Below are 21,914 nucleotides of genomic sequence, written 5' to 3'. Positions count from 1 at the left end.
GGAGAACTTGCACAATTGGGTGGCTGACTAAATACTTTTTTGCCCCACTGTAACACTAGATTAGACTACTTTATTGTGCACTTATGTGGATATGAATGTGGCTAAATAGAGAGACATCTATTCAATTCAGGTAATGGTACAAACGGAGAATAGCTGTCTATCTTTTCCAGGTCAGTGCTGAAATTCCATTTGATTGTGATTATTATGATGGTTATCCAAACCCTAACATTACTGATAGGGATCTGCATGTCTTGCTATAAACAACTCATCTTCAACCGTGTGGGAAAATATTGTATCTTAGCAACGACAACAAAAATTACCTACATCCATGAATCTGCTTTCTTGATCTCTGTCCTCAAACAATATTTGCTCTGTCACTAAAACAATAGTTTGTCCCCTCCTCTTATCCTCTAATCTCTTACTGGATCTGTGACATCCCTATGCCACTGTGATCCTGTATAAATGTACTGAATCTGTCCAGAGGCACACTATAACACTTCTGATGTTGTCCTTACTCACAGACGTTTAGGTTTTGGTGACCCGGTTTATTTAAGTGGGCCAGTGCAGACTGAGAACACATGACACAATTTATTATGTTTGTGTGTGTTTGGGTATCTCTTCAAAACCCTCTGATTTGGCCCAGTTCATCACTCGGCCTTGCACCCTCACACACACACACACACACACACACACACACACACACACACACACACACACACACACACACACACACACACACACACACACACACACACACACACACACACACACACACACACATAGGTTAGCTGGTGCAGAGAGAGATCAGTTGGTGAACCTGACAAACATGATGCAACTCAAAACTCATGCTTTGCTCTATTCCTACCATGTTCATCTCATCTGATGCTGGTAACAACTGGAGACAGGTGAATTTGTACTGAATCTGGGGGTAAAATCTAAGGCATTCTAATCAAGGAAAACACTGAATATTCTAGTCTGGAGATACGTATTATGGACGTGTACTGCTGTCTCTGCCTTTTGATCATGAGGTGTTTTGAAACTCTCAGTATTCAGCTGTATACTGCTGTAGTTTATTACATCCAGAGATATATGGTAAAAACTGTATGTAAATATTATATTATATTGAATTGCATGTGAGTCCTCTTTCATATATTCGAGGAGGAGCACAACGTCTGGTTTCTGGATAAAGGAGGGGCCCTAGTCGCTGTAGAACAACCAACTGTCCCCACCAGACATTTACAGTAGGTATAACCTAAATCAGTGTTTGTATCTATGTAAAGTGGGTACTGTAATACGTTAGTACTTCTATTGATTTCAAGAAAACTTTTTTAATTTCACTATCTGTTGATTATTAAATGCCGTTTTCGAGTTTGGAACAACTTGCAAAGTACAAATGTATGCAATAAATATACTGAAAGTCCCCCTTTTAGTACTTTAACACTGACCATCCTATTCTAAATTGGAGCGCCCACATTTTGCCCCAGTGAAGACCAACTCAACTGAAACCTCTTCTTCTTATATCACTTTAGGAAAATATTTAGAAATTACTTTTAGCACCAGTCAAGTGTGGATGATTCCTTCCTTCCTGGTTGTGTCTCCTAGATGATTTAAGTGCACTAGTGGAGGAAAGGAACATAGTTGAAGCCTTCATAGCAGACCAGTGTTGAAATAGTATTTGTTTTCTTTCCACGTTTAATTGAGCCATTTAATTGTCTGGAGTGCCAGATGGGCAGTGTTTGCACTCTCGGGCAGATTCCATCGGATCCAATAGCAAGTACTATTTGAACCCAGGAAAACGCTGTAGGAACCAATCGTCTCTCTCTCTCTCTCTCTCTCTCTCTCTCTCTCTCTCTCTCTCTCTCTCTCTCTCTCTCTCTCTCTCTCTCTCTCTCTCTCTCTCTCTCTCTGTGTCTCTGTCTCTCTGTCTCTCTCTCTCTCTCTCTCTCTCTCTCTCTCTCTCTCTCTCTCTCTGTGTCTCTGTCTCTCTGTCTCTGTCTCTGTCTCTGTTTCCTGACCCTGGTATCCTCCTAATAGATGTGTATAAATGCTTTGTCTGTTGTCTGAGTTTATAGCCAGATGAAGGCATGCTGACTGACGGAGGTTTAGATGGAAGCTGCAACAAGGGGGCTGCTGCTTCTTCCATCCTAGAGCAAGACTGTGCATTGTTGAGTGTTGTTCCCAACCTTGTCACACACAGTACTCCAGTGTTCTCACATCTGAAGTGATGTTGATGAGATGTCAGAATCAATAGAGAACAGGCCTGGAGGATGAAAGTTGCCCAATCTCTTGTTATTTATTTCTATTTGTCTCCCCACACCTCTCTGCCCCTGTTTTGTAGTCGTTAGAACATGAAATCAAATCAAATCAAATCAAATTTATTTATATAGCCCTTCGTACATCAGCTGATATCTCAAAGTGCTGTACAGAAACCCAGCCTAAAACCCCAAACAGCAAGCAATGCAGGTGTAGAAGCACGGTGGCTAGGAAAAACTCCCTAGAAAGGCCAATACCTAGGAAGAAACCTAGAGAGGAACCAGGCTATGTGGGGTGGCCAGTCCTCTTCTGGCTGTGCCGGGTGGAGATTATAACAGAACATGGCCAAGATGTTCAAATGTTCATAAATGACCAGCATGGTCGAATAATAATAAGGCAGAACAGTTGAAACTAGAGCAGCAGCACAGTCAGGTGGAAGTTGAAACTGGAGCAGCAGCATGGCCAGGTGGACTGGGGACAGCAAGGAGTCATCATGTCAGGTAGTCCTGGGGCATGGTCCTAGGGCTCAGGTCCTCCGAGAGAGAGAAAGAAAGAGAGAAGGAGAGAATTAGAGAACGCACACTTAGATTCACACAGGACACCAAATAGGACAGGAGAAGTACTCCAGATATAACAAACTGACCCCAGCCCCCCGACACATAAACTACTGCAGCATAAATACTGGAGGCTGAGACAGGAGGGGTCAGGAGACACTGTGGCCCCATCCGAGGACACCCCCGGACAGGGCCAAACAGGAAGGATATAACCCCACCCACTTTGCCAAAGCACAGCCCCCACACCACTAGAGGGATATCTTCAACCACCAACTTACCATCCTGAGACAAGGCTGAGTATAGCCCACAAAGATCTCCGCCACGGCACAACCCAAGGGGGGGGGGCGCCAACCCAGACAGGATGACCACAACAGTGAATCAACCCACTCAGGTGACGCACCCCCTCCAGGGACGGCATGAGAGAGCCCCAGCAAGCCAGTGACTCAGCCCCTGTAATAGGGTTAGAGGCAGAGAATCCCAGTGGAAAGAGGGGAACCGGCCAGGCAGAGACAGCAAGGGCGGTTCGTTGCTCCAGAGCCTTTCCGTTCACCTTCCCACTCCTGGGCCAGACTACACTCAATCATATGACCCACTGAAGAGATGAGTCTTCAGTAAAGACTTAAAGGTTGAGACCGAGTTTGCGTCTCTGACATGGGTAGGCAGACCGTTCCATAAAAATGGAGCTCTATAGGAGAAAGCCCTGCCTCCAGCTGTTTGCTTAGAAATTCTAGGGACAATTAGGAGGCCTGCGTCTTGTGACCGTAGCGTACGTGTAGGTATGTACGGCAGGACCAAATCAGAGAGATAGATGAAACAGTTGTATTCTGGTTAGTTTTGTTTTGTGTGTTGTTTTTTCTTCTACATCACTTCACTGTAGACTGTTAGTAAACTCAAGACCTATGACGTTGTTGTTTTCTCTTCAAGTTGTTATGCCTCCACGCTTTGATAGTCAAACACAGTTCTGTTGTTTTATTCTTCTTCTATTCAACAGAACGTTTGTTAACTGTAGTCAATTAGACCCAACCTGAGATTCAGCGACTGACTGTCTATGGAGACGACTCACTCCAATGATCTTCCATGAACCCAGTTGACACACTGTAATTGAGAGCATCTGGACTTATATTCAGCATAGGTCCGTATAACCTAATTCATTATGATCTAAAAGCCTACTCAGAGTTACACTATATATACAAAGTATGTGGACACCCCTTCAAAATAGCGAATTCGGCTATTTTAGCCACACCCGTTGCTGACAGGTGTATAAAATTGAGCACACAGCCTTGCAATCTCCATAGACAAACATTGGCCGTGGAATGGCCTTCCGGAAGAGCTCAGTGACTTTCAACATGACACCATCATAGGATGCCAACTTTCCAGCAAGTCAGTTCTTCAAATCTCTGCATTGCTAGAGCTGCCTTAGTGAACTGTAAGTGCTGTTATTGTGAACTGGAAACGTTTAGCAACAACGGCTCATTCGCAAAGTTTAGGTCACACGAGCTCACAGAATGGGACCGCTGAGTGCTGAAGCACATCTGTCCTCAGTTGCAACACTCACTACTGAGTTCCAAACTACCTCTGGAAGCAATGTCAGTGCAATAACTGTTCGTCGGGAGCATCATGAAATGTGTTTCCATGGCCGAGCAGCTACACACAAGCCTAAGATCACCATTTGCAATGACAAGCGTCGGCTGGAGGGATGTAAAGCTCGCCGCCATTGGACTCTGGAGCAGAGGAAACACATTCTCTGGACTGAAGAATTACGCTTCACCATCTGGCAGTCCGATGGACGAATCTGTGTTTGGCAGATGTCAGGGGAACGCTACCTGCACCACTGCATAGTGCCAACTGTACAGTTTGGTGGAGGAGGAAAAATGGACTGTGGCTGTTTTTCATGGTCCGGGCTAGTTCCCTTAGTTTCAGTGAAGGGAAATCTTAACGCTACAGCATACAAGGACATTCTAGACAATTCTGTGTTTCTAACTTCTTCTGTCACGCTCGTTGTAAAGCTCGGACCAAGGCGCAGTGTGGTATGCGTACATTCTTATTTATTTAACTTGTTATGGCTGCAATCCCAATACCGGGATCGATATGATAACTACCAGTGAAAATAGAGGGCGCCAAATTCAAACAACAGAAATCTCATAATTACAATTCCTAAAACATACATGTGTTTTATATCATTTTAAAGGTAAACTTGTTTTTAATCCCAACAAAGTGTCCAATTTCAAATAGGCTTTTCAGCGAAAGCACTACAAACGGTTATGTTAGGTCTCCACCAAACCACAATAAGCACAGCCATTTTCCAGCAAAATATAGCATTCACAAAAAGCATAAATAAAGATAAAATGATTCACTAACCTTCAATTATCTTCATCAGATGACACTCATAGGACTTCATGTTACACAATACATGCATGTTTTGTTTGATAAAGTTCATATTTATATAAAAAAAATCTGAGTCTACATTGGCTTATTAGATTCACTTGTTCCGAAAACATCAAGTAATTTTGCATAGCCACATTGTTTCAACAGAAATACTCATCATAAATGTAGATGATAATACAAGTTATACACATGGAATTATAGATATACCTCTCCTTAACAGGACGTGACAATGAGGGTACAGTGTATAGTTAAGGGCATTACAGCACCACTGAATCACAGCTTTGGGAATGCATTGATTCAATTTCTTTCCAGTAAGTCAAACAAAAGTATGGTGTCCAGTTTAGTACATTACAGTCATGCAGACTCCCAGGGTGTTTTGGTTACATATTAATACTAATCCCTCCTCGCTTATTATTAGTATAATATATCAAGTGTTATATTATATGTTATATGTATACACTGATCAAAAATATAAACACAACATGTAAAGTGTTGGTCCCATGTTTCATGAGCTGAAATAAAAGATCCCAGAAATATTCCATACGCACAAACGCTTATTTCGCGCACGAAGTTGTTTACATCCCTGTTAGTGAGCATTTCTCCTTTGCCAAGATATTCCATCCACCTGACATGTGTGACATATCAAAAAGTTAATAAAACAGCATGATAATTACACAGCTGCACCTTGTGATGCGGACAATAAAAGGCCACTCTAAAATGTGCAGTTCTCTCACACAACACAATGCTACAGATGTCTCAAGTTTTGAGGGAGCGTTCAATTGGCATGCTCACTGCAGGAATGTCCACCAGAGCTGTTGCCAGAGAATTGAACATAAATTTCTCTACCCACCTCCAATGTCGTTTTAGAGAATTTGGTACTACGTCCAACCGGCCTCACAACTGCAGACCACGTGTATGTCGTCGTGTGGGCAAGAGGTTTGCTTATGTCAATGTTGTGAACAGAGTGCCCCATGGTGGCTGTGGGGTTATGGTATGGGCAGGGATAAGTTACAGACAACAATCACAATTGCATTTTATCTATGGCAATTTGAATACCGTGACGAGATCCTGAGGCCCATTGTGAGGCCCATTTTTTTAAGCTATCTGTGACCAACAGATGCATATCTGTATACCCAGTCAAGTGAAATCCATAGACTAGGGCCTCATTTATTTATTTCAATTGACTGATACCCTCATGTTGCATTTATATTTTTGTTCAGTTTATAACCTCTGATTTCAGTCTCGTCATTGTCCCACTTTGGAATCAACCCCTGGACCTTTTGTTCACAGCCCAACAGAACAACACGCCGGTGCAGTGTCACCCTGTTATGCTTTACGGAATCAGTAAACATTTCAGACCTTGACTTTGTGTACACTTCAAAGTCAATTAAAAGTTTTATTGTTGTTCACTCTGAACGTTGAAGTTTCTCAACGAGATTGTTGTTTTAAAAAAAAACAGCTGTAGAGCAAGAGAGAGAGAGAGAAAGAAAGAAGGAGCATGAGAGAGACAGAAAGAGACAGAGAGACATGTCATGCCATGTGGTCAGGAAGTTTGTGAAATGTAGCATATAATAATTTCAGTCCCAAAATAATTATAAACAACTATCACAGGAGACTAATGGATTCTAATTAAAACTCATACAGTTTGACCTGACACCACTGGTATTTACATAGAAATGTATCATTGCTTTTCTCTTTCCTGCTTTTAGAAGATAAAAACAACAACAACCCACAGTCCTATTAACAACCTTCATCTTCTCTACATTATTATAAACATAGCAAAACAAGCTCAGCCAGAGAGACAGCCATTAGAAGCAAATTGCGTAAAATGATCCCCAAATATATTTGATAATTGGAAGCGCTGACACCAAAAATGAACCTAATTAATGGGATCCTGAAATAGTGTAATAAATCCTAAATTGGCTTAAATGGGACAACATACACAAAGCATCATACAACATGTCTCTCTCTTTTATGGACAATGAAACTTCTCTTGATCTACTCATGTTTAGATTTGAGATAAAAGGATATGTTTTCATGTCTTCTATTTTACTGCAATTGTGAGTTATTATACTAGTATACTATAATTACCATTCAATATCGTGGGTCCAACAGATACACGACTCAGCAGAGAGGAGTTTCGCTTAGTCTTTTCCCAGCATGCAATAGTTTCCTGGTCTGCGTTTCATATAGATCTGTTTCTGGCCCATCACACACGGCTCGCCCTGTGAAACACATACAGGATATTAATCCATATAGTGAACGCACATGGGATGACATTATATCATTTTCAAATGTCAAATTTGCATAGAACAGCAAGTCAAACCATTCTTATGTTAACCTATTGAGCTTACTGGAACTACGCAAACACTGTAAGTACACCATCTACCATGTAAAAACATTGTTACCCTGAGGAAAATGGGGGAGGGTCATGCTTTTTCAATTTCAGTCAGGGGGAGGGTTTATAATTTTTGTATTTAGTCCAGGGGAGTATCAGGAATTTTGTATTGATTAAATGCCAATTTGCTCAGGTTTGAGAATTAGTTGCTTATTATAGTATCTCGATGTGTGCCCGATGATGCCCCTCATCACTGATTCTCTGCTGGACGCACAATATCAAGTGCGCCTAGTATTGACTCAATAAAATGATCCATAGCCAACACTACAGTGCCTTCGGAAAGTATTCAGACCCCTAGACTTTTTCCACATTTTGCTATACAGCCTTATTCTAAAATGGATTAAATATAAAAAAAATATATCAGCAATCTGCACTCAATACCCTATAATGACGAAGTGAAAACAAGATTTTTGACATTTTTGCCAATGTATAAAAAATCTAAAACAGCAATACCTTATTTACATAAGTATTCAGACCCTTTGCCATGAGACTCGAAACTGATCTCAGGTGCATCCTGTTTCCATTAATCATCCTTGAGAGTTTCTACACCTTCATTGGAATCCACCTGTGGTAAATTCAATTGATTGGACATGATTTGGAAAGGCACACATATATATATATATATATATATAAGGTCCCACAGTTGACAGTGCATGTCAAAGCAAAAACCAAGCCTTCAGGTCAAAGGAATTGCCCGTAGAGTTCCGAGACAGAATTGTGACTAGGCACAGATCTGGGGAAGGGTAGCAAAAAATGTCTGCAGTATTGAAGATTCACAAGCGAGTCCAGGCTCTGTCGCAGCAGGCCGCGACCGGGAGACCCATGGGGACGGCGCACAATTGGCCCAGCGTCTTCCCGGTTAGGGGATGGTTTGGCCGGCAGGGATGTCCTTGTCCCATCGTGCACTAGCAACTCCTGTGGCGGGCCGGGCACAGTGCATGCAGACACGATCGCCAAGTGTACGGTGTTTCCTCCGACACATTGGTGCGGCTGGCCTCCGGGTAAAGTGGGCATTGTGTCAAAAAGCAGTGCGGCTTGGTTGGGTTGTGTTTCGGAGGACGCACGGCCCTCAACCTTCGTCTCTCCTGAGTCCGTACGGGAGTTGCAGCAATGAGACTGTGACTACCAATTGGATACCACGAAATTGGGGAGGAAAAGTGGTAAAATAAACAAAAAAAAAAAATGTAAGAAGATTCACAAGAACACAGTGGCCTCTATCATTCTTAAATGTAAGAAATTTTGAACAACCGCCCACCCAAACGGGTGTAACATCTGCTTCCAACTCACACTCTCAAACATGTGGATCCCCAGAACGCAGCTCACTTTCCAGCCCACTTTCCAGCTCACACTCTCAAACACATAGATCCCATGAGCGCAGCTCACTCTCCAGATCCCAATCACCTGAATTCTGATCCCCTGTTCACACTCCTGTATGTCATTATCACAGACATTTAGTTCAGTTCTTTGCACCCCATCATTGTGAGGCATTGTTTGTTTTGTGACACACTTCTATTCGAAGTGTTGTTTTTCCCGTAATTTACTCCTCCCGTGTATGTTGAAACCAGCTCTCTGTTCATTGGGGGAGAAGGGCCTTGGTCAAAGAGGTGAATAACAACCCGATGATCACTCTGACAGAGCTCTGGAGTTCCTCTGTGGAGATGGGAGAACCTTCCTGAAGGACAAATATGTCTGCAGCACTCCACCAATCAGGCCTTTATGGGAGAGTGGCCAGACTGAAGCCATTCCTCAGTAAAAGGCACATGACAGCCCACTTGGAGTTTGCCAAAAGGTACCTAAAGGCTCTCAGACCATGAGAAAAAAGATTATCTGGTCTGATGAAACTACGGTTGAACTCTTTGGTCTGGAGGAAACCTGGAACCATCCCTAGAGTGAAGCATGGTGGTGGTGGAAGCACCATGCCATGGGGATGTTTTTCAGCTGCAGGGACTGGGAGATTAACAGAGAGATCCTTGATGAAAACCTGCTCCAGAGTGCTCAGGACTTCAGACTGTGGCGAAGGTTCAGCTTCAAACAGGACAACGACCCTAAGCACACAGACAAGACAACACAGGAGTGGCTTCGCGACAAGTCTCTGAATGTCCTGGAGTGACCCAGCCAGAGCCCGGACTTGATTCCGATCAACATCTCCGGAGAGACCTGAAAATAGCTGTGCAGCAGAGGTTGAGAGTATTTTAAAAAAAAGTTTACTAGGCAAGTCAGTTAAGAACAAATTAATTTACAATGACTGCTGGGCCAATTGTGTGCCATCCTCAGCCAGATGTGAAAATGTGATATTTCGTTTTTTTTTTGTAGTTAATAAAGTAGCAAACATTTCTAAAAACCTGTTTTTGCTCCATCATTATGGGGTATTGTGTAGATTGATTATAAAAAACAACAACAATTTAATCAATTTTAGAATAAGCCTGTAACATAACAAAATAAAGTAATGTGGGCTGAATACTTTCCGAAGGCACCGTATACAGTATGCTACAGGCATAAGCTATACGAATAGCATGCAAGGAGAAGCAAAGGTCAAAGTTATATTTAGAAGAAAATTTATTTCCTTGTGCTGCTGGGATGGTGTATATAAAACAAAGTTACACTGCATTACACTGCATTACACACTGCAATGGATAGGCATTTCTATTCGAAGTGTTGTTTTTCCAGTGTTGAGCCTGCCCTGCTTTTGCTGATGTAAACCCTTTTGTGGTGCCTAACAAATGACTGTGCTGTGTACGAATGCAGTTTAGGAGGTGAGTCAAAGGCTTCTTCTGTCACGGTCGTCCTCCTCTTCATCTGAAGAGGAGAGGCGAGAAGGATCGGACCAAAATGCGGCGTCGTAAGTGTCCATGGTAAATCTTTAATAAAGAAAGTACTGACACTGTATACAAAACAATAAACAAATGACGACCGTGAAGCTACAACATAGACAATCACCCACAAACAAACAGTGCAACCCAGGCTACCTAAGTATGATTCTCAATCAGAGACAACTAATGACACCTGCCTCTGATTGAGAACCATACTAGGCCGAAACATAGAAATACCCAAATCATAGAAAAACAAACATAGACTGCCCACCCAACTCACGCCCTGACCATACTAACTAAATACAAAACACAGGAAATAAAGGTCAGAACGTGACATCTTCTGGATTTTTTATTTGTCCATTAAAACAAAGATTGTGAGAGAGTGAAGATGAAAAGGAAGACTGGAGGTGAGCTTGCTACTGGTATAGTTGAATCTATTTCTCAGACTTATTGACCTTACAATAAGACATGTTTAAGTAATTTACATTACTATGACGCAGCAGCAGTTTAATTTGACTTTAGGCTACAAACAACAAGAGGGCTTTGTGTTGTTGCCTATTTCTTCCTATTTAAGAAATAAGATACCTGTTTGACAGATTAAATTATAGTCTACTATCCATAGACTTTGTCAGTCAAGTCCTTCAGTCACCATACACTCATATCTGTGTCAGTGAAAATCTTGGTGTATTAAGTTAAAACCAGAACTCAAATTGAGGGGGTATGTGAGGGTATTGTTGCGTTTGTTAAAGAAAATGGCAAAAAGCATAGGTCTACCCTCTTGTTAGCTTGTTATTTTGGGGAAAAGATTTATGGAGCTGATTATATAAAGTGATCTATAATGACGCTTAAGTCTGCAATTCTTTATGCTAGAAACAAGCTTTGAAATCCCAGGTAAAGACCTGACTCCAATGCATATGGGATTTATTTTGTTTGTCTCTATGACATTCAGAGGCTGTGCTACAACCTTCTATAGCTGAGGGAAAAAATTTGATTCTGTCACTATCAAATGACGTTCAACATTTCAACAGGCTGTTGAACAACATACTGATTCTAAAATCAGTCAGGAGCAAGCCAGGTAGCCTAAGAAGGAACACAAATGTATTATTATATTATTTCCAGGCTAAAGCCTGCGATTTAAGAAATCCATTGTGAGGGTTTCGTATGTCTAGGGTGTTTGTAGGTCTAGGGGTTTTTGTATTTCCATGTCCCCATCCGGGGCCTCCGGCGACGGTCCCCAATCCGGGGTCTCCGGCGACGGTCCCCGGCCCGTGGCCTCCGGCGATGATCCACGGTCCGGTTCTACAAAGGCGGAGGGATCAGCATAAAGAGGGGGGGCTGCGTCCTGAACCGGAGCCACCACCGAGGGTAGATGCCCACCCGGACCCTCCCCTATAGGTTCAGGTTTGCGGAGTCCGCACCTTTGGGGGGGGGGGGGGGGGGGGTACTGTCACGCCCTGACCTTAAATGTTGCTGTTTTCTTTATATTTTGGTTGGGTCAGGGTGTGACTAGGGTGGGTACTCTGGTGTTGTATGTCTAGGGTGTTTTGTAGGTCTAGGGGTTTTTGTATTTCTATGTTGGCCTGATATGGTTCTCAATCAGAGGCAGCTGTTTATCTTTGTCCCTGATTGGGGATCATATTTAGGTAGCCATTTCCCTTTGGTGTTTGTGGGATCTTGTCTATCTGTAGTTACATGTCAGCACTCGTTTGTATAGCTTCACGTTTCGTTCCGTTATTTTGTTAGTTTGTTCAGTGTTCATTCTTTAACTTTTTATGGCTGCAGGGGCAGTATTGAGTAGCTTGGATGAAAAGGTGCCAATTGTAAACGGCGAGCTCCTCAGTCTCAGTTGCTAATATATGCATATTATTATTAGTATTGGATAGAAAACACTCTAAAGTTTCTAAAACTGTTTGAATTATGTCTGTGAGTATAACAGACCTCGTATAGCAGGCAAAAACCTGAGAAATTCCACTTCCTGTTTTTTCTTTTCTGGGGTGGCAGAATTTCAACCAAGCTCTCATTGAAATTACAGCGAGATATGGATGAGTTTTCACTTCCTACACCTTCCACTAGATGTCAACAGTCATTAGAATTTTGTCTGATCACTCTCATGTGAAGGGGGGTCGAATGACACAGGAAATAGTCACCACTGCCATGAGTTGACCATGCATTCACTATACTCGTTCACAGATGAAGGACCTGCATTCCATTGCTCATCTGACGTCATCTTCATTCTCCAGTTGGAACGTTATTCAAGATATATGTAAACAACATTCTAAAGATCGATTCAGTACATCGTTTGACATGTTTCTACTGACTGTTACAGAACTTTTGGACATTTCGTCACGTTATAGTGGACGCGCTTTGTGACTTTGGAATTGTTTACCAAAAGCACTAACCAAAGTAACTAATTGGACATAAATAACGGACATTTTCGAACAAATCAAGCATTTATTGTGGACCTGGGATTCCTAGGACTGCATTCTGATGAAGTTCATCAAAGGTAAGGAAACATTTATCAACTATTTTCTGGTTTCTGTTGACTCTAACATGGAGGCTAATTTGGCTTCTGTTCTGAGCGCCGTCTCAGATTATTGCATGTGTTGCCTTTTCCGTAAACTTTTTTTTAAATCTGACACAGCGGTTGCATTAACCTCTCTGCGCATGGAACCCGGTAGCGGGCTGAAATTCCACAACATACGGTGATCGCTACATAAATAGTCATATTAAACATTCATCAAATCAAATCAAATGTATTTATATAGTCCTTCGTACATCAGCTGATATCTCAAAATGCTGTACAGAAACCCAGCCTAAAACCCCAAACAGCAAGCAATGCAGGTGTAGAAGCACGGTGGCTAGGAAAAACTCCCTAGAAAGGCCAAAACCTAGGAAGAAACCTAGAGAGGAACCAGGCTATGTGGGATGGCCAGTCCTCTTCTGGCTGTGCCGGGTGGAGATTATAACAAAACATGGCCAAGATGTTCAAATGTTCATAAATGACCAGCATGGTCCAATAATAATAAGGCAGAACAGAAACAGAAACTGGAGCAGCAGCACGGCCAGTTGGACTGGGGACAGCAAGGAGTCATCATGTCAGGTAGTCCTGAGGCATGGTCCTAGGGCTCAGGTCCTCCGAGAGAGAGAAAGAAAGAGAGAATTAGAGAGAGCACACTTAAAATCACACAGGACACCGAATAGGACAGGAGAAGTACTCCAGATATAACATACTGACCCTAGCCCCCCGACACATAAACTACTGCAGCATAAATACTGGAGGCTGAGACAGGAGGGGTCAGGAGACACTGTGGCCCCATCCGACGACACCCATGGACAGGGCCAAACAGGAAGGATATAACCCCACCCACTATGCCAAAGCACAGCCCCCACACCACACCACATTCATGAAAATATAAGTGTCTCACATGTATCGGAAGCCTAGAATCTTGCTAATCCAACTGCGTTGTCAGATTTAAAAAAGGATTTACTGCGAAAGAATACGATGTGATTATCTGAGGATAGAGCCCCATAAAGAAAAACTATTTCAACCAGCACAGGCTAACAAAATCACAAACTGCATTAAAATAAATCGTTTACCTTTGACGATCTTCATCTGTTTTCAGTCCCAATGCTCATTGTTACACAATGAATGATCTTTTGTTTGATAAAATACGTTTTTATAGCCTAACACGAAACATTTTGTGAACCACTTGTGTCGTGAATTCCGTCGCATTCCATTTTCGACGACACATTCGAGGGTAAATACCCACACAAAACGCGACTTTTCCATCAACTGGTTTGTTTGTAACACACCCAAACCTGATGGGCCATTTCGCGGGACGTATTGACTGAAAGAAACCGATTTGAAGACAACAAGTAATGACATCACTGTGCACCAATGACATAACCACTGTTTCGTTGATTGACTGTATTTTAAACCAATGACCACTGATCGTCTTGAAATCTAACTGGGTAGATAGCCAATGAGCTGAGGTAAACAGCAATATGCAATGGTTGTGTTGGAAACCAACCCATGTAGTAAACTCCTGCATAAAGAGAGTCATTCGCTATTGAAGTTTTATACCGGTAGGAGCTACGCATATTACGCACAGCATTGTTTGGTAAACGCACGGATACAGCTGTTTATATATCAATCAGTATGGCGACTAAGTCAGGGAAATCTAAATCGAAGTCTAGATATACAGGTGAACACACAATTTTAGATGAAATTGATCGGAAAAGTGAGACAGAGATTGTTGTAGGACGATTAATTTTGCGATTCCCAAGTGGAGGAATATTTTTGGAACGGAGAGGACATGTTTTGGACTGGTAAGTTCTTCTCATTTAATTTTAGAAGCAATATATAAAAATAAATGCAATGAAATGTGAGATGCGTGTGTCTGCCGCCCCACCCCAACCCACATGAAATAGCCTAATTGTGGCAGTTGAGGGGAGGGCAGGCCCACAGCAATGGCCAAAGTGAAATGGAGACAGTAAATACAGCTGGTCTGTTGTAATATAATAAAGACAGTAGATATAGCTGGTCTGTCATAATACACTGCTCAAAAAAATAAAGGGAACACTAAAATAACACATCCTAGATCTGAATGAATGAAATATTCTTAGTCAATACTTTTTTTCTTTACATAGTTGAATGTGCTGACAACAATATCACACAAAAATGACATCAGCCAGGAAGCATAGGAACTGAGAAGTGGCCTGGTCACCACCTGCAGAACCATTCCTTTATTGGGGTGTCTTGCTAAATGCCTATAATTTCCACCTGTTGTCTATTCCATTTGCACAACAGCATGTGAAATTTATTGTCAATCAGTGTTGCTTCCTAAGTGGACAGTTTATTTCACAGAATTGTGATTGACTTGGAGTTACATTGTGTTGTTTATTAATTCTGGCTTGATAATTAATTGTTAAATCATTGACATCGTCATCATTATAATGGGCACTTGCCTAACCTGCTTTGCCCGATGTAAATAACTTTGTGATTGAGAGGTAGCTAACATCAGCCGGTGGAAGTCAGCCAAACCTGACCTGGCTGGCTGTGTTGACATGGAGTCCCCCAGGGCTCAGTCTTTCTACCTCTGCTGATCTGGAGTATTTGTCAACTGCAGCCCAATCAATATATAATAATGATGCGTTGTAATGTAAAAACATATCTATTATAAATGTAAAACATTTTTGACATGCGTTTTCTGGATTTTGTTTTTGTTATTCTGTCTCTCACTGTTCAAATAAACCTACCATTAAAATTATAGACTGATCATATCTTTGTCAGTGGGCAAACATACCGAATCAGCAGGGGATCAAATACTTTTTTCCCTCACTGTAAAAGCACAGCCAGGAGTCCTAGGGCACAGATTAGGACGCCTCGGGATGGCTGAGGTCTGAGGAGAATGGTACATCCTTAATTTATGCATATGCTTCCCTAAAATCAAAAGTCAAGTTTTGTCCATGAGTTACTAAGCAATTTGGCGTTTTATCAACGTGACCGATAACTACACATTAACTTTCAGGGTTAAAAGTCATGTTTTGTTTTAAGTTTAGTCTGTTATGTTCTGACAAAGAGTGAAAAACCAACGGACAATTAGTCAAAGCTCAAACCAAGTTTTTCCCTCAATGGGTCAAACAGCTGCAAAGACAAAAACATATTTACACAAGCACATATATTTGTATCTTCCTCCTATGCTGAGTCTCCTCCTTACACTTCTGGACAGCCAATACATCTCTGTTGCTAGACAGGACTTTAGTGATGCCTGTTCTTTCTCACTTCCTCTGACACGACCTCGGCTCAAATGCCTCACTCCTCCCCAACTCACAGCTGTCCTGTTGCCTGGAACCAGACTGTGGCCCTTATCCTCTCCATAGGATACCTGATATCTAACAAAAACATCTTCTGACAGAATGTAAAACTTACTGCATTCCCCTTTCTCACTCTGTAGATTTCCATACCCTCAGTTCTAATATGATTACATGAACAAGGATATTTCACATTTCAAGTTTAGTAGTACCCAACAAGTAAAATAATAGCAAGTATTGTTCACTAGCTCTGTCACTTCCACAATCACTGAGGTAAAAAAAAAGCTATTTCTTGTCAAGCATTGTTGATGAACGTGAGCAATACCTTCGCCTTGTTAACTAATAGCATCATTAAGCCATAACCTCAGTAATCCACACAAACCATGTACTAACTCATTCATATGGTATCTTCTTATTAAGGTACTGAAAAGGGAGTCAAGGACATGCACACACAGGAAGCAGATGTGTCCCAACAGGGCTCCAAAGGCCTTTCTCTCTCAACCAGAGAGGGCAAGCTTACTGCCAACCTGCACACCAACGTCACCTTCCGGGTGCATCTGGATGAGGTAGGGCTTTACCAAAATCCAAAATGGCCTCCTTTTTGTATATCATTGATATGGTCCTAGGAGCCCAAATGGATGCCTTTGTAGACATCACTGTTCGGAGTTGCATTGATTTTTACCTTAAGCCATGGAATGAAAAATCTATATGTTTTATATTGTTATGCATAGTTGTAAAAGTAGTCCTAGCATGTGGTGTACAACTCAGTCACTGTAGGCCTACGTTACTGAGTGAAATATGGATGTTTCCCATATGTTCAACATGGATGTTTTTCCAGACATATGCCTATAATTATTTCCCTGTTATGTTGTCCCATATACGGCAACTGCTGAAAGTTTAATAGTAACTTGCAACACAACATCACCAACACACAGCTACAGTAGTGCTCTGCTCGGTGCGGCGGTGCTTTCCCCCTGCACTGCAGCTAAGAAGTAAGTGTCTCTCCCACGAGGTCTCTCCCGGGCCCAGCTGTCATATTACAGTGTGATGAGTTGGGGAAATAAATATATATTTATTTCATTAAGAGAGGCATCCTCTGATAAGAGAGACATATGCCATGTGGTCAAACCGTTTGTGAAATGTATCATATAATAATTAAAAACAACTATCACAGGAGACTAATGGAGGTGATGAATCTTCATGGCGTCGGGACTCATGCATTCAGAAAATCCTTCTCGCCCGTTGAATTCAGTCTTTAATTTATATTCATGAAGCCCAAGATGGCAGTATTTCTTGGGTAGAGCAAATGGGCCTAAATATTTAATGTGTTCACAAAACGAAAAGAAAGGCGAGGGAGGTGGAAGAAAGTTTGATGTTTTGAGAGAGATGGGATCTGTAGTGTCACGTGTCAGGTTTTCATTATCACAAAGTTACTTCATAGCATGTCATGTGTACAGCAACTAGATTTACTGTACATTAGCTACCTTCTAGTATGTCATGTTTACACCAAACAGATTTACCCAACATTAGCTACCTTATGTGTACACCAACAAGAACCACTGGAATAGTCAGAAAAGTGACAATCTGTCCATCTAGCTCTCCAGGCAGGCTCAATCAAACGCTCAAAGCATTTGAAAGAAAGAAAAAACTATTTGAACCCAGGTATGACACACCATCAGCACGACAGCACTGACTTCACACCGTTTATACCATCCTTTGTGTGTTGACATTCACCTGAACAAGACTCCTTTACACAGTCCTGCTGTGTTTGGACCTGAACTAACACAACCCCTTATTGTCAACCAGCACTGCTGTCCAGACCATGACGCTTACCCTATTGTGCATTTTGGATTTGGAGGCCCTCTGACTCACACATGGAGCCACGGACACAAAGCTTGTCATTTAGCCAGCAGGCCAGCATCAGTCTCATGCAGATTAGCGAGTGATCCCAGGACACCTCGATAGAGAACTAGAAGTGTCCATTCCGAATGACATTTTGGCAAAGGATTGTGGGCCATAACAATTCCACACAATAGCCCCCAACGTTATCCCTTTTCTTCCATTCTATTCTGCCTTTCTTTATTCGGCTTATTCACAGTTTATCATTTTCAGTGTACAATGGCGTACAACATTACCCCCAGAAGCCTTCCCCCACACAGAGCCAACCCGGCTGCGCTTGAAAAGAAGCAAAGCAGAGAGAGAGAGAATAATGGGTTTTGCATCTTGCTATTGTTGTGTTTGTTTCTGGACCGGAACCCCCTTGTGCTAATGCAGTGTAAAGATCCCAACTGCATTGCATTACAATGTGCCACGAGGAGGCTGGGAGTTAGTTGTGCTTGCTTGCAAGGTACGGGCGGGATAAGTGGGAGGGTTTGGTCGCAGCAGCAGCTGGAGCAACAACAAAATGTGTGTGTGTGTTGATCCTAGGGAAGTGCCAGGTGTAAACCCCTGAGTAGACCTGCTGTAGATACTCTAGCGACAGAGTAGGGAGGGTCCAACACACACATTAGTGCTCTCTCTCTCATATATACACACACACACACACGCATGCACGCACACACACACACACACACACACAAGAAAACAGGCAAACACACTGCTCTCATGGTAGGGCAGGATAAGATGCAACCCCAAAGTTTGGGCTATTTCTGACTGCTTGTGTCTGTGTGTGAATGTAGCCCAGTAGTCTGTTGACTAGTGTACCTGCCACCCTACTGTCTCTTGATTACTACACTGCTTCGACCTCCCTGTGGTTCTCTCTTTCCATCACACACACACAAGAGTGACATGCACATGTCGCAGAACACACATACACTCACACGACAGGAGCCAGACACTCCCAGTGGTGTTGTGTAACATGTCAGGATACACGCTAATGTAGAGATGTCACAACAGCAGCTGTTGGAATTTTGACAAAAACAAAGAATGAGGCCCTGCCTGTGCCCATGCATGCTGAGTACTGATTACTGAGTGGTACTGTGGTTTTGGGGCATTGTATTAAACCCCATTTAAACTATGATATGTATTTAAGTCTAGAATAAACACTAGTACAAACATCTGGCTGGGCTCTCAAACACAATGGAATTGTGTGTTTATAAAAAATAAATGGTTTTTGGGACTTTTTTGTCTTTCTGTTTCTTTCTTTCATCTGTAGTCCTTACTTGAGACGTTACATGTTTTCCAGAGGGACTAAATGAGAACCAACATCGAACTGGATTTCGGAGATGGCACGGCAGTCTCCTGCTCCAACCTGAGCTGGATCGAAGAGGGTATCAGACATGTTTACAAGACGGCTGGGATATTATGTGTCTCTGCCTTGGCGGAAAACACCCTGGGATTCCATACTACCACCTTGTATCTGCATGTTGCATGTATGTTACCTCTATAATTTCAGTTATTGTGTCAGGGCTATTCAATTCCCACCATTGAGGATTGAAGTACTTCTGGTTTTAGTTTCTACTGTACCTGGTAGATAATTGGTCATTGATTGGCCAGAGTGGTTGCTCACCTGGTGACCCAGGTCTGAGTCAGTCCCTGATTGGAGGGAAAGCATAGAAAACAACAGTGCTGTGGTTAAAGGATCATAATTGAATATCTCTGCCTCATATTTCTCTGTAAATAACCACCTTACTAAATATACAGCAGTGTACAATGGAGCCAGTTAAAGGCAAAGAATGCTTTCAACATAGTACAGCACTTTGATGCCCTCTCTCTTTTCATCTTGTAATGGGGCGGCAGCGTAGCCTAGTGGTTAGAGCGTTGGACTAGTAACCGGAAGGTTGCAAGTTCAAATCACCGAGCTGACAAGGTACAAATCTGTCGTTCTGCCCCTGAACAGGCAGTTAACCCACTGTTCCTAGGCCGTCATTGAAAATAAGAATTTGTTCTTAACTGACTTGCCTAGTTAAATAAAGGTAAAAAAAAAAAAAAAGGAACAAGCCAGCCAAATGTCAAGTAAATTATAGTGACAAATATAACATGCTTATGTCTAAAAGGCTTCAAGAATTATCCAGCTCTTTGAGGTACTGTGTTTGAATTGCCCCCTCGCCTCTTGATTTGAACAGGGAGGCTTTCGTCAATTAGTGAAGGTGCCATTTAAAATGTTGTCTCTGGTCGCATCATTGAAGCATCATTGAAACATCATTGTACTTAGATTTTTTTGATGGCATTGGTTCTGCTGGTGTTTTTCTCTCCGTGGTTTGGTTCATTTTGAGGTCATTTACAGGAAGAGAGAGCGCAGGTGAAGCTTTTAGCGATGTGCCAAGCACGATGCCGCCACAGGTTTCCAATTGGAATATTTTTTTACACCAGACACAGCTTAGGGAGCCTGTCCAAATGAATCACATCATTCACACATGCGTATGTACGCACGCATGCACGCACACATACACAACACACATACACATCCGTATACACAAATACACACTTTTCTCTCTCTCTGTCACACACATCACACACACCTATATACACTGCATACGTTTCAAAGTTAGGATAAGGATAAAGATTAGTCTCAGTTAAAGAGGATAAGAGTTAACAAAAGCCCAGGCTTAGATGTACACACCAGAATGCCAAGCCACACCACTGTCAGCCAGAGTTTTACTGTTAAAATAGCGTGTTATATCTCCACTATAGGAAACTTCACCGCTTAGATCACGGTAATGCCATGTACACCCACGTCAGCTTCCATTATGGTCTCAGCATGGCAGACCACAGTATTACTCACAAGGTATCACGTCAAAAAGAAGATAACTCCAACGTGTTTTAAGTCTAGAATAAATCTTGTTCTTCAACTAAATTCCATCAAAACTCTAAAATATTATGACAGTTCTGATAATTGTTGAGTAAGATTTCTGTAACGTGTACGCTGGGAGTCAGGAAGCAAGTACAGGGAGTGAATAATTTTCTAAATTAACATGGACAAAACAAGAACCATGAGTAGTGTACAGACATGAAACAGAAAGAATAACACTGGGGAAGGAACCAAAGGGAGAGACAGATATAGGGAAGGTAATCAGGAAGGTGATGAAGTTCAGGTGAGTCTGAAGAGGCACTGGTGCATGTAACGATGGTGAAATGTGTGGTTAATAATGAGCAGCCTGGTGACCTAGAGCGCCGGAGAGGGAGTATACGTGAAAATGTCATTAACCTTCCGTTATCAGCTTAAGTAGTCTTATTGAAAAGAAGATCTCACACATTACCCCAGTGATAATGACAAGTGGTGTACAGAGGGAAGGTGGAATGGAACTGGAACGGAAGTGGAATGAGAAGAGGGCCTAGAACTGAGCCCTGTGGGACTCCAGTAGTGCGACCACATGGTGCAGACACAGATACTCTTCTGATGTTGTGTACAGTAAACACTATAATGTATGTGGGTTATCAACTATACAACTTTAGTAGAGTTGAACTGACACTATTCATTCTTACACAATGATGCCATATAGTGTACATGTACTTCAGTGGTGGCTGGTGTAACTGTAACTAAATCAGAGGACAGGCTTATTGTAATGGCTGGAACAGAATAAATGGAACAGCATCGAACACTTTAAAGACATGGTTTCCATTCCAGTTCCATTCCACTTCATCCATTATTATGAGCTGTCCTCCCTTCAGTAGCCTCCACTGATTTATATATGGGTTATACATGATGTACAGTGCCTTGCGAAAGTATTCGGCCCCCTTGAACTTTGCGACCTTTTGCCA

Source organism: Oncorhynchus kisutch, linkage group LG1, assembly GCF_002021735.2.
Source record: "Oncorhynchus kisutch isolate 150728-3 linkage group LG1, Okis_V2, whole genome shotgun sequence".
Taxonomy (NCBI): Eukaryota; Metazoa; Chordata; class Actinopteri; order Salmoniformes; family Salmonidae; genus Oncorhynchus; species Oncorhynchus kisutch.
Note: the sequence above shows the minus strand (reverse complement) of the source record.